This window comes from Pan troglodytes, chromosome 7 (genome assembly GCF_028858775.2).
Source record: "Pan troglodytes isolate AG18354 chromosome 7, NHGRI_mPanTro3-v2.0_pri, whole genome shotgun sequence".
NCBI classification, from domain to species: Eukaryota; Metazoa; Chordata; class Mammalia; order Primates; family Hominidae; genus Pan; species Pan troglodytes.
The window spans coordinates 121,033,177-121,048,909 of NC_072405.2; positions in this window are offsets into that span (position 1 = coordinate 121,033,177).

Here is a 15,733-nt window from a genome sequence, read left to right on the forward strand (position 1 = left end):
AATACTTGTATACAGATGTATTTTAGTTACACTGTTAAAAGTTTTCAAATTTGTGAAAATATTTGTAATCCATCAGGCTATCCATAGTGTGTGTGTAGAGATTAGTACACAAAACACAATAATATAAGCACAAGAGAGTCCAAATAGGAGAGATTTTAAATTATGAATTAATATGTATTTCTGATTTTAAATTTTACATAAGCAGCTTAAGATAGGGTAAAATTGTTAGCATAAACCAGAAAATATAAAATATAATATATGTAATGTATATAATAAAATATAATGTATTATATATAATATATTATACATAATATTTCTTCACTATATAGAGAGTGAAGAAAATGTTTGAGATCTAAAAATATTCTATGAATTCATTCATTTATATGAGTACATATATGTGTGCATAGTATATGTGAAACTTATGGAGAAAAAAACTAATACCTCCTGCCATAAAAGGAGCATTTATATATATAAATATATTATATAATTATATAATATATTAGGTAATCATATAAATAATATATATAAATATATTATATAATTATATAAATATATTATATAATTATATAAATAATATATAAATATATAATTATATTGTATATAAATATATTATATAATTATATAAATAATATATATAAATATATTATATAATTATATAATATATAAATATGTTATATAATTATATCAATAATATATAAATATATTATATAATTATATCACATATAAATATTATATATAATTATATAATATATTATATAAATTATATCATATATTATATATTTATATATTTATATATGATATATTTTATATAATATATTTATATTTTTTATATAATATTTCTTCACTATATAGAGTGAAGAAAATGAGATCTAAAAATATTCTATGAATTCATTCATTTATATGAGTACATATATGTGTGCACAGTATATGTGAAACTTATGGAGAAAAAAGCTAATATCTCCTGCCATAAAAGGAGCATTTTATACTTCTAAGGAATTATATGTAGAAATTAAAGACATGCCTATGATTCAATTTATAAAATCTATAATTTACAAACAAAATTTATAAACAAAGTTTATAAACTAGTTTGTTTAATGATATTAATTTTCTTTACAGTTGCATAGAAAAGTTTTTTTTAAAAACCTCATTTTATTTTGCTTAGTAACAGAATTTACAGCACTTGAAAAACTATCTCCTTTATAAATTATGTCACCAGATTTATAACCTCTTCAAGGAAGAGCCAAATGTTCTGTGGATTAGGAAAAACTTAATATTTGTTTTAATAACAAGCAACAATATATTGACCAAAAATGATCATTTGAATATTTGTAAGTAATGTAGATATATAATATACCATAATTTTCATAAAGGTCAAAAATCTTCTCTGTGTTAATATCTGCTTTTAAAATAGTCATTAGTACATTTCTGAACAGGAAGTGAAAGCTTTAAGAGATTTCTTTCCTGTTAAAAACATTTTTAAAAATGTATTTTTATCACAAACTTTTATGCACTTAAAGCATAAATTCTAAATATAAATTTTTAGATATTATGAAATTTGAAAGAACACAAAGAATCCATGATCAAACTGCCAACCACCAGTCCTAACTGAAAAGTAGCCCAATGTGTAGTTATTATTATATACAATTTTTAAGAAATTTGTTAATTTAGTCCACTAGTTCTTCAATTTAAAAAAAATCTATTTTATTACATATGAAATCATTTATTTTAGTTTTAGTCAATATGTTCTTGTAGAAAGAAAACACTTGTTCTATAATTTAACTGTAACCTGTTTACTTAAAGTTTGTTAAAGAATCACAAAAATTAACAAATTCATCACTTACCTGTTAAAGAAAATAATTTTCAATCGAAATTAGTTTAAAAGCCTGAAGGAAACAATCATCCTTATTGCATTTATATATTGGCAACTGAGGTATTTCACCTCTAAAAGGATAGGTAGAAGAAAAAAAAAAGACTGAAGTTGCAATTGAAGACACTCACGTTTCTTTTTTTGTATATTCTTCTTTACTTTTATTCCTAACTTTACCTATAGGAAAAGAGACCAGATATTTTGAACTTTCCATAATAGTTCTTAATTTCAAAAATATAAGTCCATCATCCCATAACACATGCATTAAGATGAGAGCAAGCATCTTGAGTTGAGAGGTTGTGTAAAATGGGAGTTAAGAGAAGAAACATAGGGCCAGGCTGCTGGAATTCAAAGTCTGCTCACCTTACGGGAAGGCTGTGTGATCGTGTATGCATTAACCAAACTCTCTGTGTCTCAGCTTACCTAATTTTAAACAGAGGAGAGAATCATAAAAACAGTCCTCCTCAGTGTACTGTGGTAAGAATCAAATGAATTGATAACTGTCAGACCTCCCAATGTCTGACATGTCTTAGGTACTAAGGAAATGTTGCTGTTGTTACTATTCATGATTCGGGCAATTTAGAACTTCTGTCCTGAAATTATCTCTACACAGGCAAATAAAAGAAATAGGTAATTAATGCTATAGAAAATCAGACTGTCAAAGGAATCTAATCACAGCTTCTTAGCAGTATCTAGATGAAGAAATGGGTACACAAAGAGATGATGTGGCCTGCCCACTATCACACAAATAAATATTGGACGTGGGATTGCAGCCTCAGTCTTCTGATTCTTCACTGGTTGAAAGTCAGCCCAGTCTCTTCTGTGGTATATGAAAAACCCTATCAGTATATTGTAACATTACTCTCCATTTATCTTCATCTCATTCATTCGTGTTTATTGCTGTTACTGCTATGATTTCCATGATAGCCTACTCACATGTCTTTTACAAATGAAATGTTTTCCATTTAAAAAAATTCCATGCATAGTTACCAAAATACATTTTCATCAAACATCATCACCCTAATTCATTTTCTGGTTTTAGAATGTATTATGACACTATATACATTTATTTCAGCATACCTTTTTTTTTCTTAATATTTCAGCCTGTTTCTCTTCTAGGGATTTATTTCACAGAGAAGTATAATCACTATTGAAATGCATACTATACTACTTGAAGAAAAGATTGATCAAAGATGTTTCTTCATCATTACTTCTTTCAATGCTGAATATTTTTTTAAAAAATAAACTTAATTTTTGCACCAATGTCATTCTGATATCTCTCATAGCACTTTAAATTCATTTTAACCATATTACTTTAGTGTTCTATATGATTGCTGTTCAGGTTTTTCTGTCTAAAGTAAAACTTTTTAAATATTTTTAAAATGCAACATTAAAATAGATGCATATATTCTGTGCATACATTCTATAATTATTATTTTACTCATATTTGAATATTTTGGATAAATATGTTATTGAGAGTTTTAATTTTGTAATATGTTTAGTTAATTTGGAAAAAAGTTGGAATAATTGCAAATAGTCAAAATGGCTCAAATATTCTTTAATTTACTTTTTCCTATTGGATCAAGGTTCCCTTGAACATCAATTATGGAAACTATTTCTAAACATGAGCATGCACACCACCAAGCATATAATCATTTATCTTTTAATCAACACATTTTGTTATTCACTGTGAGTCTATTATAAAGAAAGACACATAAAGCTTATATAACAAAGAGCCAAGCTATTTTTGGTCTTCAAAGATCACCAACTTAATTTGAAAAATTACTCGTTAGTGACTTTCATAGTAACAGAAATATCCTCTTAATGCAGAATTTCTCAGACACTGTAGCAAGAGTAAACAATCTGTTCAAATAAATTAAGCAAAACTCAGCCTACTTAAATGCATTAAACTGAAAGTACAATTTACCATGCATTTCTTTAACTGCACTTAATATTTTTCTCAATAAAATTAAGTAATTCTATTTTGCATAAAATAAATTCTTCTTAAATATTTTTAAAAGTGGTGTTTAATTGTGAATAAGCCCTATAATGTTATATTAACTATACCTAGGTTACCACCTCACTAAAAATACAAACATACCTATACTCTGTATTACAAAATGTAGTAAAACTGGTAATCTATGAATTTAACATTTCCTTTTGGTTACCTCATATTCTCTTTGTATATATTCAATAAGATCACTAATTCCCATCCTAATGGCAGAATAATATAGGAATGAAAATATTTCAGAGAATTATGTTATGACAACTATAGCTTATATTGTGCTGGTGAGCAAGTTTCTGATAGTTAATGCTGTTTTTTAAAGGAAGGTGTATATGTATCAATCAATTATAATTTTAATTACATAAACATGAATATTTACAATTAACATGAATATTCAAAGTGTAGTTCAGTCTTAATTCTATCCTGGAAAAATGGCATTGTAGAGATTCAGAATTAAAAGTTTATGAAAAATAAATGGAGTCAGAAGGAGTATTTTTCTGAGTTTAGTAGATTGTATAAAAGGTTGACATTATCCACGTGACCAAAAAAAGGAAAAACCACAAGTTGGAAGAAATGTATCACAAAAATCCATAAATTCATGATGTACAAAAGTAAAGGCTATGAGTCTTATAATTCAATCCAAAATGTCATGATATTTTCAAATTTTAGAAAATTATTTCTGACAAGAGATAGTTGACAAATGGTGACAAGATGAGCATGCACTTCTGGTCACAGTGCCTCTATAAGCTCCTGCTGCCTCTTCCAGGCTATTCTTGCCACTGCCCGTACTGCCTCGTTGCTTTTTGTTTAGCAGACTTAAAACCTTTATTTAAACTGAGTAATCTTTTATCTTTCAGAATACCTTTTATCATGAGATTCAGCTTTCCCACCGGTTGCGAGCCTACATTGGGTAATTAGAACATCATAAGATCCTCAGTAACAATGAGTCAATTTTGTTATAATTATTTCTAACATACTATTTTTCAAAAACTGCTGCTCAAGCAATTGAGTGTTGGAAATTCTTGGGAAAAGTACACCCATGACCTAAATAAGTTTTCTGAACAATCTTTCCTTTTTAGTTTGTTATTGAAATTGATGTCTGCAACATTCAATATAATTTGAGCTTTTAGGTCATTGTTACGGATTGAATTGTGCCCCTCCTCCTTCCTGTTCATATGTTGAAGCACTAAGCTGCACTATCACAGTATATGACTGTATTTGGAGATAAAGCGTTTATAGAGGTAATGAAGATTAAATGAGGTCATAGGGTGGGCTCTAATTCAATAGGACTGGTTTTCTTAGAAGAAGAAGAAGAGACATCAGAGCTCTCTCTCTCCATGTGCACGCAGATAAAAGGCTCTACAAGGGCACAGAAAGACGGTGGTTGAGTAGCTATTCAGAGAGTTTTTCCAGGAGAGGCAGTCCATAGAAAAAGAGAGTTGATAAGCTGTCCCAAAAGTAACGGAGGTTATTTGAAACAGATTGCGGGAAGTCAGGTCCTAAGGGTGCTCTCAAAAAGAATAAAACATCTTAATTAGAAGTTAAACTACAAATTAAACTAGTTCACCAGGAAGAACCAGGAAAAGAGATAATTAAAGAGAGTCTTTCTGGGGTCAGAACCAACTACAAAAACTGGATTCAAAAATTATCCCTAACCAAATTCAATTGGATCAGACTCATGAGCAATGTATCTCAACAGCACTGTGAAAAACAATACAATAGTGCATTCGCAGTAAGTGAAGCTTCATAGACTTCGTGTAATATCAAAAGATCCAGACAGGTAACAGAAAAATCAAGGAAGGAAAGTCAAAAAGATCCCTGCTAAAACCTCTGTCGTCGAGGATAATGGCACACATTCAAGTCTATGCCCTCCAAGGAATGATTTTAAAGGCTTCACTGCTTACTAAATAGACTCTACTAATATAACCTAGTCTATTTGTAAAACAAATAAAGAGTCAAACTAGAACAACAGCAATAGCATTAAAGAGTGGAGAAGGAAAGTAATATCTACAGTTGATATATTAGCTAATATATCTAGTTTTCAACAAATTATGAAACATGCGAAGAAAGGGGAACAAGTGTTCCACACAGGAAAATATTGTGTATCAGCCAACAGAAATTGCCTGAGAGTGGACCCAGATGTCAGGTTTAACAAAGACTTCTATGTAGTCATTATAAATATGTCCAAAGTACTAAAGGAAACTATGATTAACTAAGTAAAGTATGATGAAAATGTCACATCAAATACAGAATATCACTACAGATATAGCAGATATAGAGATTCTAAACAAAAGAATAAAATAAAAATTCTGAAGTATAAAATTACAATAAGTTAAAAGAAAAATTAAGTAGAAACCTTATTAGTAAATTTGAAATGGCAGAAGAATGCATTAGAAAGCTTTAAGATGTATCAATAAAGATTATATAATCTGAAGGATACAAAGGGAAAACGAAAAAGAAGTCTCAGAGATATGTGGAACAATTTTAATTTCACCAACATATTCATAACGAGAATATCAGAAAGAGAGGAGATGGAGAAAATGGAAGAAAAAATATAAAAATGGTTAGAAAAAATCTGAAAAACAATATGCATAGCTATGAAGTTCAATATAGTGCACATCAGATAAATGCAAAGTGGTTCAAACCCAGGCACATGCTAGATAAAAGGATGAAAATCAAAGTCCAAGAAAATCTTGAGGCAACAAGGAAAAGATTCTTACTTTATGAGGGATTCTTCAGTAAGATTAACAGCTGACACCTCATAAGAATGAAAGGAGAGTAAAAACCATTTACATGACATATTGAAAATGCTGAAAGAAAAGAACAGTCTTTCAAGAATCTGATGTATAACAAAACTCTCTTTCTAAAATAAAGGCCAAATAAAGACATTCCAAGATAAAAACTGAAAGAATTTTCTGCTAGCAGTCCCACTTTTATAAGAAATATTCAAGGAAGTATTTTTAAGGTGAAATCAAGTAAACTCAGAGGAAAATTCAAATCCAACTACCACAACAAATGTCCACAAGCTGGCCAGACATGGTGGCTGACACCTGTAATCTCAGCACATTGAGAGGCCAAGATAGAAGAATCCTTTGAGCCCAGGAGTCTGAGACCAGCCTGGGCAACATAGGGCAACCCCATCTCTATTCAAAAAAAATAAAAATAAAAAAATAGTAAAAAAGAGCACCAAGAAAGGTAATTATGTAATTATAATAAATGGTATAAATGCATATCTTTCTTTTCTCTTTCTGTAACTGATTTAAAAATGAATTGTAGAAAACAATATGTATATAATTGTATTGTTGGGCCTATAAGAAACACACTAGTTCCCACTTATCCATGGGAGATATATTCCAAGACCCCTAGTGGAGTCTGGAAACCAGGGATAGTACCAAACCCGAGGGCCATTAGTGAAAACATTTCTGTCCATGCCTTTCACCTACAAATTTAATAATGCCTTTTCTATCTCAGTTAAGCACGTGTCACGGACTGTAGCCATAGCTTTTGCAGGTTGAGGTGTGACAACTAAACTAGGACAAGTTTCTTTTTTTTTCTTTACAATTTCACTCAAAGATTTGTTTGTTTGTTTTTTAACTGTAGATCTTAGCAACCTCAGCATACATTTTTTTTTCTTAATTAAGGTTGAGAATTTTTACCTTTTCACTTATAGAAGGCACATGATGTCTTCTCTTTGGCATATCTACATTGCCAGCGTAACTACTTTTGTTCCTTCAGGACATTATTAAATAAAATAAGGGTTTCTTGAACACAAGCACTGCAATACAATGACAGTTGATCTGATAACCATGATGGCTACTAAGTGACTAACAGGCAAGTAGCATCTACAGTGTAGATATGCTGGACAAAGAGATGATTCCACCCCAGGTGGGATGGAGCATAACCGTGCAAGATTTTATCACAGTGCTCAGAATGGCATGCAATTTAAAACTTACAAATTGTTTATTTCTGGAATTTTCTATTTAACATTTTTGAATCACAATTGACTGCAAGTAACAGAAATCACAGAAAGCGAAACCACAAATGGGATGGCTTTACTGTACAAAAGAACCTTAAATTGTAATTAATACGATAATATAAAAACTATATAAGTATCACTAGTTTTGTTTTTCTTGCAGCTCAATATACATAAAATTTAATAAAGTAATAGTAATAACATTGCATTTTTAGTTGATAAATAAAACTTAACTATTTTCAAATTATTTTTGAATAATGGTTTTATATCAGTATTCAATCCAAGATGGAATTTATCACCTATTGTTAAATTAACAGAAGATCGATATAAAGAATGATTGATAGCCCAGAAACAGACTTTGTTCATACTCTGAAATACATTGTGACATGTAATAATAGAATAAATAAAAGTAATAAGAAAGAAAGTACTTATTGAATAAATGTATTTGGTAAGTTGATCAACTGGAAAAAAACAAATAAATCATTTTTACACTACCAATGAATTAAAATAAGATCAATATGTAAAAAAAATACATTATCACCTCTCTCTTTTTGTATTTATTGCTCAAAGTGTGAGTAATAGTAGGTCCCTATTTAAAACTATATGAAAGCATAGCAAACAATTGTGGATCAATGGAAAATGAGCAATGATAGCTTAATTAAAATGATCATTCACACCACTGTCACTTTTTTTATTTTGAGAAAAGATCTCACTGCCACCCAGGCTGGAGTGCAGTGGCACAATCATGGCTCACTACACTCTCAACCTTCTGGGCTCAAGTGATCCTCCTGCTTCACCCCCAACCCTAACCCCACTACAGGTGCACACAACCATGCCCAGCTGGTATAGAGAGTTAATGTGTAAAAGATCATTATGTTTAATAAGTGATTGATGCATATCCTCAGATTACATGTTTCTAAACTTATATTTTTCAATTGTGTGAGGCTGTCTTTTTATATGTCGAATATCAATTCAAAACTTTTTTTTGTTCATGCCATCATTTTCAACTGCTTTACTCTGCAAATGATTTAGAATCTATGCTATTCAGAATTAAATGCATTTTAGATTATTGAACACCTGCATATTATAAATAAAAATGAAAGACTCAATCTTTGCAAAGTTTAGATAACATTTATAAAATAATAAATATGCATCTTCTTGAACCTAATCCTTAAGAGAGATTCAGGCTTTAAGTTCCTGGATTTTCATTAAAAAAGGAGAAAAATAATTTTTATAATTATTTCTATACAATTACATTACATGTTTGAAGGATGGCTTGAGCCATATGTGTCAAAATTTGCCTTAACTTTTTTTGCATAAATTTGAGTAGACTATAATCTCTCCTTAATCTGATACTTCTTATTTTCATTCTAATAAGATAAACATTCTTTTGATTACTTTTCTTACCGCTTTATTTATCTATAATAATAATGCTACACACTGACTAATAAAATCTTAACCATATAAAAATATTTATTGTTACTTATGAACATGTGAGTCCTTTGATCTTAGCTGGGCATGGTTGATCCCAGCTGATCACAAATGTCTGTAGCCTTAGTTGGGACTAGTGTTCTAATTTGTTTCTGCTCCATAGGGTCTCTTATGGCAGTAGCTTTTTCTTGTCATTGAGGCAAAAGTCCAAGAGCAATCATGCAAAGTGTGCAAAGACCATGGAGTGCTACATTTGGAATTGGTGCACTGTCACATCTGCTGCCTTCTCTTGGCCAAGGCAAGTCATAAGACTATTCACAATTTAAGAAGCCATAAAATAAACTTCAACTCTTGATAGGAGTTGTTGCAAAGTCATATTGCAAAGGTTGTGAATACAGGAAGAACACGTAGAAATGGATCCATTTCTTTAATCATTTTGCTACACTTCACCTATGGAACTATGGTAACATAGATACTTCAGTATTTTTTTCTCAGAATTATAATTTTATCTATCAATACTAATTTTAAAATTATTAAAGAAAATTACATTTTGTCTATTATTGTTGTTTGTTTTGTGTTTGCTGGATATGAGATATACAATACAAACTGTAAAACTGGATCAAATCTCTACCTTTGGATACCTTATGTCACCACTCCTATTCAACATAGTATTTGAAGTTCTGGCCAGGGCATTCAGGCAACAGAAAGAAAGAAAGGGCATTCAAATAGGAAAAGAGGAATTTAAATGGTCTTTGTTTGCAGATGGCATGCTCCTGTATCTAGAAAACCCCATCATCTCAGCCCCAAAACTTCTTAAGCTAATAACTTCAGCAAAGTCTCAGGATACAAAGTCAATGTGCAAAAATTATAGGCATTCCTATACACCAACAACAGACAAGCAGAGAGCCAAATCCTGAATGAACTCCTATTCATAATTGCTACATAGAGAATAAAATATCTAGGAATATATCTAACAAGGGAAGTGAAGGACCTTTGGAAAAAGAACTATAAGCCATTGCTCAAAGAAATCAGAGAGAACACAAACGAATTGAAAAACATTCTATCCTCATGGATAGGAAGAACCAATATCATGAAAATTGCCATACTGCCAGAGTAATTTATAGATTCAATGCTATTCCCAATAACTACCATTGAAATTCTTGAAAGAATAGGAATCAACTATTTAAAAATTCATATGGAACCAAAAAAGAGCCCATATAGCAAGACAATCCTAACCAAAAAGAACAAAGCTGGAGGCATCACACTACCAAACTTCAGACTATACTACAAGGCTACAGTAACTGAAACAGCATGGTACTAGCACAAAAACAGAAACATAGACCAATGAAACACAGTAGAGAACTCAGAAATAAAACTGCACATCTACAACAGCCTGAAGTTCAACAAGCCTGACAAAAACAAGCAATGGAGAAAGGATTCCTTACTTAATAAATGATGCTGGGAGAACTGGCTAGCCACATGCAGAAAATTGACACCGGACTCCTTCCTTACACAAGATGGATTAAAGACTTAAATGTAGAAACCAAAACTATAAGAACACTAGAAGAAAATCTAGGCAATACCATTCAGGTAATAGGCATGGGCAAAGATTTTATAATGAAATCGCCAAAAGCAATTACGACAAAAGCAAAAATTGACAAAAGGGATCTAACTAAACTGAAGAGCTTCTGCACAGCAAAAGGAACTATCATCAGAGTGAACAGACAACCTACAGAATGGGAGAATATTTTTGTAATTTATCAATCTGATAAAGGTCTAATACCCAGAGTCTACAAGAAACATAAAAAAACTTACAAGCAAAAAACAACCCCATTAAAAAGTGGGCCAAGGAAATGAAGAAGACATTTCTCAAAAGAAGACATTTATATGGCCAAAAAACATATGAAAACAAGCCAATATCACTGATCATTAGAGAAATGCAAATCAAAACCACAGTGAGATACCCCAGTCAGAATGGTGATTATTAAAGAGCCAAGAAACAACAGATTCTGGCAAGGCTGCCATGAGATAGGAATGCTTTTACAATGTTGGTGGGAATGGAAATTAGTTCAACCACTGTGGAAGACAGTGTGGCAATTCCTCGAAGACCTATAACCAGAAATGCCATTCGACCCAGAAATCTCATTACTGTGTATATGCCCAAAGGAATATAAATCACTCTATTATAAAGATACATGTACATGTATGTTCATTGCAGCACTATTCACAATGCCAAAGACATGGAATCAACCCAAATGCCCTCCAATAATAGACTGGATAAAGACACAGTGGTACATATACATCATGGAATACTATGCAGCCATAAAAAGAAATAGGATCATGTCCTTTGCAGGGACATAAATGGAGCTGGAAGCCATTATCCTCAGCAAACTAATGCAGGAACAGAAAACCAAACACCACATGTTCTCATTCATAAATGGGAGACGAACAATGAGAACACATGGATACAGGGAGGGGAACAACACACACTAGGGCCTGTTGGGGTGGAGGGAATGTGAAGGGAGAGCATCAGGAAAAATGCATGCTTGGATTAATACTTAGGTAATGGGTTGATAGGTGTGGCAAACCACCATGGCACATGTTTATCTATGCAACAAGCCTGCACATCCTGCACATGTATCCCAGAAGAAAATAAAATAAAATGAAAATCTTGGCCTTTGGAACTTAAAATATGTGACATAAAAAACAAATAATTAAAAATTAGCAGAGCAATACACTAGAGAGTAAAAGAAAGAAAGATGAAACAGGCAGCACATTCTTACCGGCTTCTCTCTTTTTTGAGGGTAGACAGGCATTTTGTTTAAGACAACAATCAAAGGAGAGTGTTGTTTATCTTTGGGGAGTTAAAATTATTTTTAAAAATAACATATTTAGAAAAGTGCTTATAGTAGAAAGGAGTAAGTACATTTTAAAGGGAAGTGTATAAAATGGAAGAAGTAGCAATGTATGATCAGAGACAAAAACTAAAACAAAGTTCTACAACCCTGCGTTTGAAATCTAGTGTTTTTGTGTGCTAACAATTTCAACTACACAAAAATTTAAAATGCCTGACTCTTCAAGCCAATCAGAATTCAATTTCTGAGTAAGAGCACAATAATCAATTTGTTCTATTGTATCAGCATAGATCAGCCAACATGGAATATTCCTCCAGATAAGCGTTTTGTGTAAAAAAGGAAATCAATATAATGTGATTTTTCCATCCTATAAATTTTTCCAATATGAAAACAAATATATCAACTTCAATTTTGCCTTGTTTTTACCTCAAGTTTTCTCTGGCAACAGGAAGAGATTTTCTTACAACATAAACAACTGGCAATCTTTCTCTTTAATTTTTCACTGCCATGTCAGAAGTTCATAAATAAAATATTTCTTGAAGTAGATGAATTCATTACAAATAAACAGAGCCGGGAACCAAAATATAACGCAATTTCTAAAGAAATGAGCTGCTTCTATAAATCAGGAACTGATTTAATATTTTCTTAACTCATTTTGGAAACATTCTTTAGAGGAAGGCAATAATAAAGGAATCTTCATTTTGGGTCACTGTCATTAATATCTTTTGTCAGCATAGATTCCTTTCAACTAAAACTACTAGAGTGCCAAAATTTTTTCAACTTTTTATGCTACCAGAATTAATCTTTATGAGTGATTACAAGGTAAGATTATGTTTTTTGTAACTTTTGTTCATACACATTCCTTTTGGAGGATTAAATATTTTGTGGCACAAAACTTTAATAAATAAGAAAATGTGCGTATTTTAACAAGATTAAATAGCTGTACTTTATGCACAGCTTGTCTTTAAAACTAAATAACATTTATTAACCATTCTTTGAGAGTAGCCCAATTATTAAAGAGTATCCCCAAACTTGCTATGATCCTTAAATTTAGATTTGCTAACAATTTAATATTCATTTTCAGAAAGAATTGAACTTCTGCTGCTTATGTTCTAAGCTTTTCCTTTATTTAAGGCTGTTCTTCAATTAACTTCAATTCATTAAAAGGTTTTAAACTATATATTTGTGTTTCCCAAAGAATAGCTTATTGTTAAAACCTATGTATTATTCATTTGTGAAAATAAGTGAACAACTATTAACATTGGTAAATTAACATAAAATCAAGTGAGATGAAGTCAATATTAATGAAAATATTTTTACGCTAAGCATAAATACAATTTCTATCATTTTAATTATGTTATATTGTACACATTTCATTATTTATAGATCATAATTATATTTCTGAATCTGAAAAGGATGGATAAAAATAATAGTGACCATTATTAAATCAGATATTTTCAAATAATTATCTTTAAATAAAATGATGATTTAGTAGCATATAATATGAGTTTCTAATTTGTTAACCTATTAGGAAGGTTAAGGAATAATTAAATGCATACATTATGTTTATGTAGTCATTAATTTGCTCTTTGTTCTGATTTAGTTTTTTTGGTGAAAGTTGTTAGTTATTTCGATTGATTGTATATCTTAAATATCCTAGATGCAAGAAGAAACTGCTCCAATTTTCAAAATTGGATTTGATTCCTTTTAATGGGTCAATGTCACATAGTAAATATTAGTGTCAGCATTTGAAGTCAGACTTATTAGCATAGGTATCTTTAAATACTCTGGGGACTGTACAGACTTCCTTCTGATTCTATAGAATCTTTTAATTTTTCTTCCTGCATCTCAGAAAAATGGAGGACAGTAATAAATTAGAAAACAAAAGAGAATCCTCACTGTTCTGTTGGCTAGCTCTGTCCTTTGGAGCAAATATCTGACATGTCAAATGTGCTTATAGTCTTTAGAGTAGTCTTTGAGGGTCAACATTTCATTCATCTCCTTTGGCGATTCCTTTGTTGTTGATTCCCAGCTTTATTGCCGTCTAATTAACAAATAAATACTGTATATATTCAAGGTGTTTAATGCAATGATTTTCTATACATTGCAAAATGATTATGCAAATCAAGCTAATTAGCACATCATCTAACTCACGTAATTACCGTTTGTGTATATGTGGTAAAAACATTTAAAATCTACTTTCTTAGCAAATTTCAAGTATGTAATACAGTATTCCTAACTACAGTCACCATACTGTACTTTAGAAACCCAAGATTTATTAATCTTGTAAGTGAAAGTTTGTATCCTTTGACTAGCATCTCCCTATTCTAGATCATAAATAATTTGTGTTTCTGTGCCTGGATTATTTTACCTAAACTGATGTCTTTCTGGTTCACCCATCTTGTTGTAAATGTCAATATTTCCTTCTTTTTTATGACTAAATAATATTTTATTATATATATATGTGTATATGTGTATAATTTTGTTTATTTATAGACATGCAGGTTGTTTCTATATCTGGTTATTGTGAATAATTCTGCAATAAACAGAAATGCTGATACCCTTCAATATTCTAATTTTATTTTCTTTAGATATACACCCAGAAGTGGAATTGCTGGATTGCATAATATAGTAGTTTTGTTTTTAATTATTGGAGGAACCAACATACTGTATTTCATAATGGATTTATCAACTTACATTTCTATCAATTGTGTCCAAATATTCCTTTTTCTCTACAACCTCACTAGCACTTATTATCTCTGGGCTTTTTGGTAATAGCCATTCTGTCAGGTGTGAGATGATACCTTATTGTGGTTTGGATTTACATTTCACTGATAATTAGTGATGAGTACCTTTGCATATATCTGATGTCCATTAATATGCTTTTTTTAAAGCCTGCTCATATCCTTTGCTCATTTTTAAAATTGGGCTATGTGGGGTTTTTTTTGTTTTATTTTTTGCTATTGAGTTGTATGAATTTCTTACATATGTTGGATATTAACTTCTTAACAGATACATGGTTTGCAAACATTTTCTCCCATTTTGTAGGTTGCATTTTCATTTTATTTCATTTGCCATGCAGAAACGTTTTAGTTTGATATGGTGCCACTTGTTTATAATTGCTTTCATTGTTTGTGATTTTGGTATCATATCCAAACAAATTATTGCCATGGCCAAAGACAAGGAGATTTTTCACTATGTTTACCTTTAGGAATTTAAGTTTCTCTTAAGCCTTTAATTCAGTTAGAGTTAATTTTTGTAAGTAGAGTAAAATAGGGGCCCCATTCCATATTTTTGCATATGGATATTTAGTTTTCTTATTACCGTTTATTGAAGAGACTATTCTTTCTCAAGTGTCTATTCTTGGCACTCTTCTCAAAGATTAGTTGACTGCAATACGCATGAGTTTATTTCTAGAATCTCTATTTTGTTCCATTGGTCTATGTTTCTGTGACTATTCTATTCCAGTACTATACTTTTTTGATTACTATTGCTTTGTAACATACTTTGAAATCAATAAGTATGACATCTCCAGCTTTGTTCTTTTTACTTAAGAATATTTTGGCTATTTAGAGCCCTTTGTGATTTTATATACATTTTAG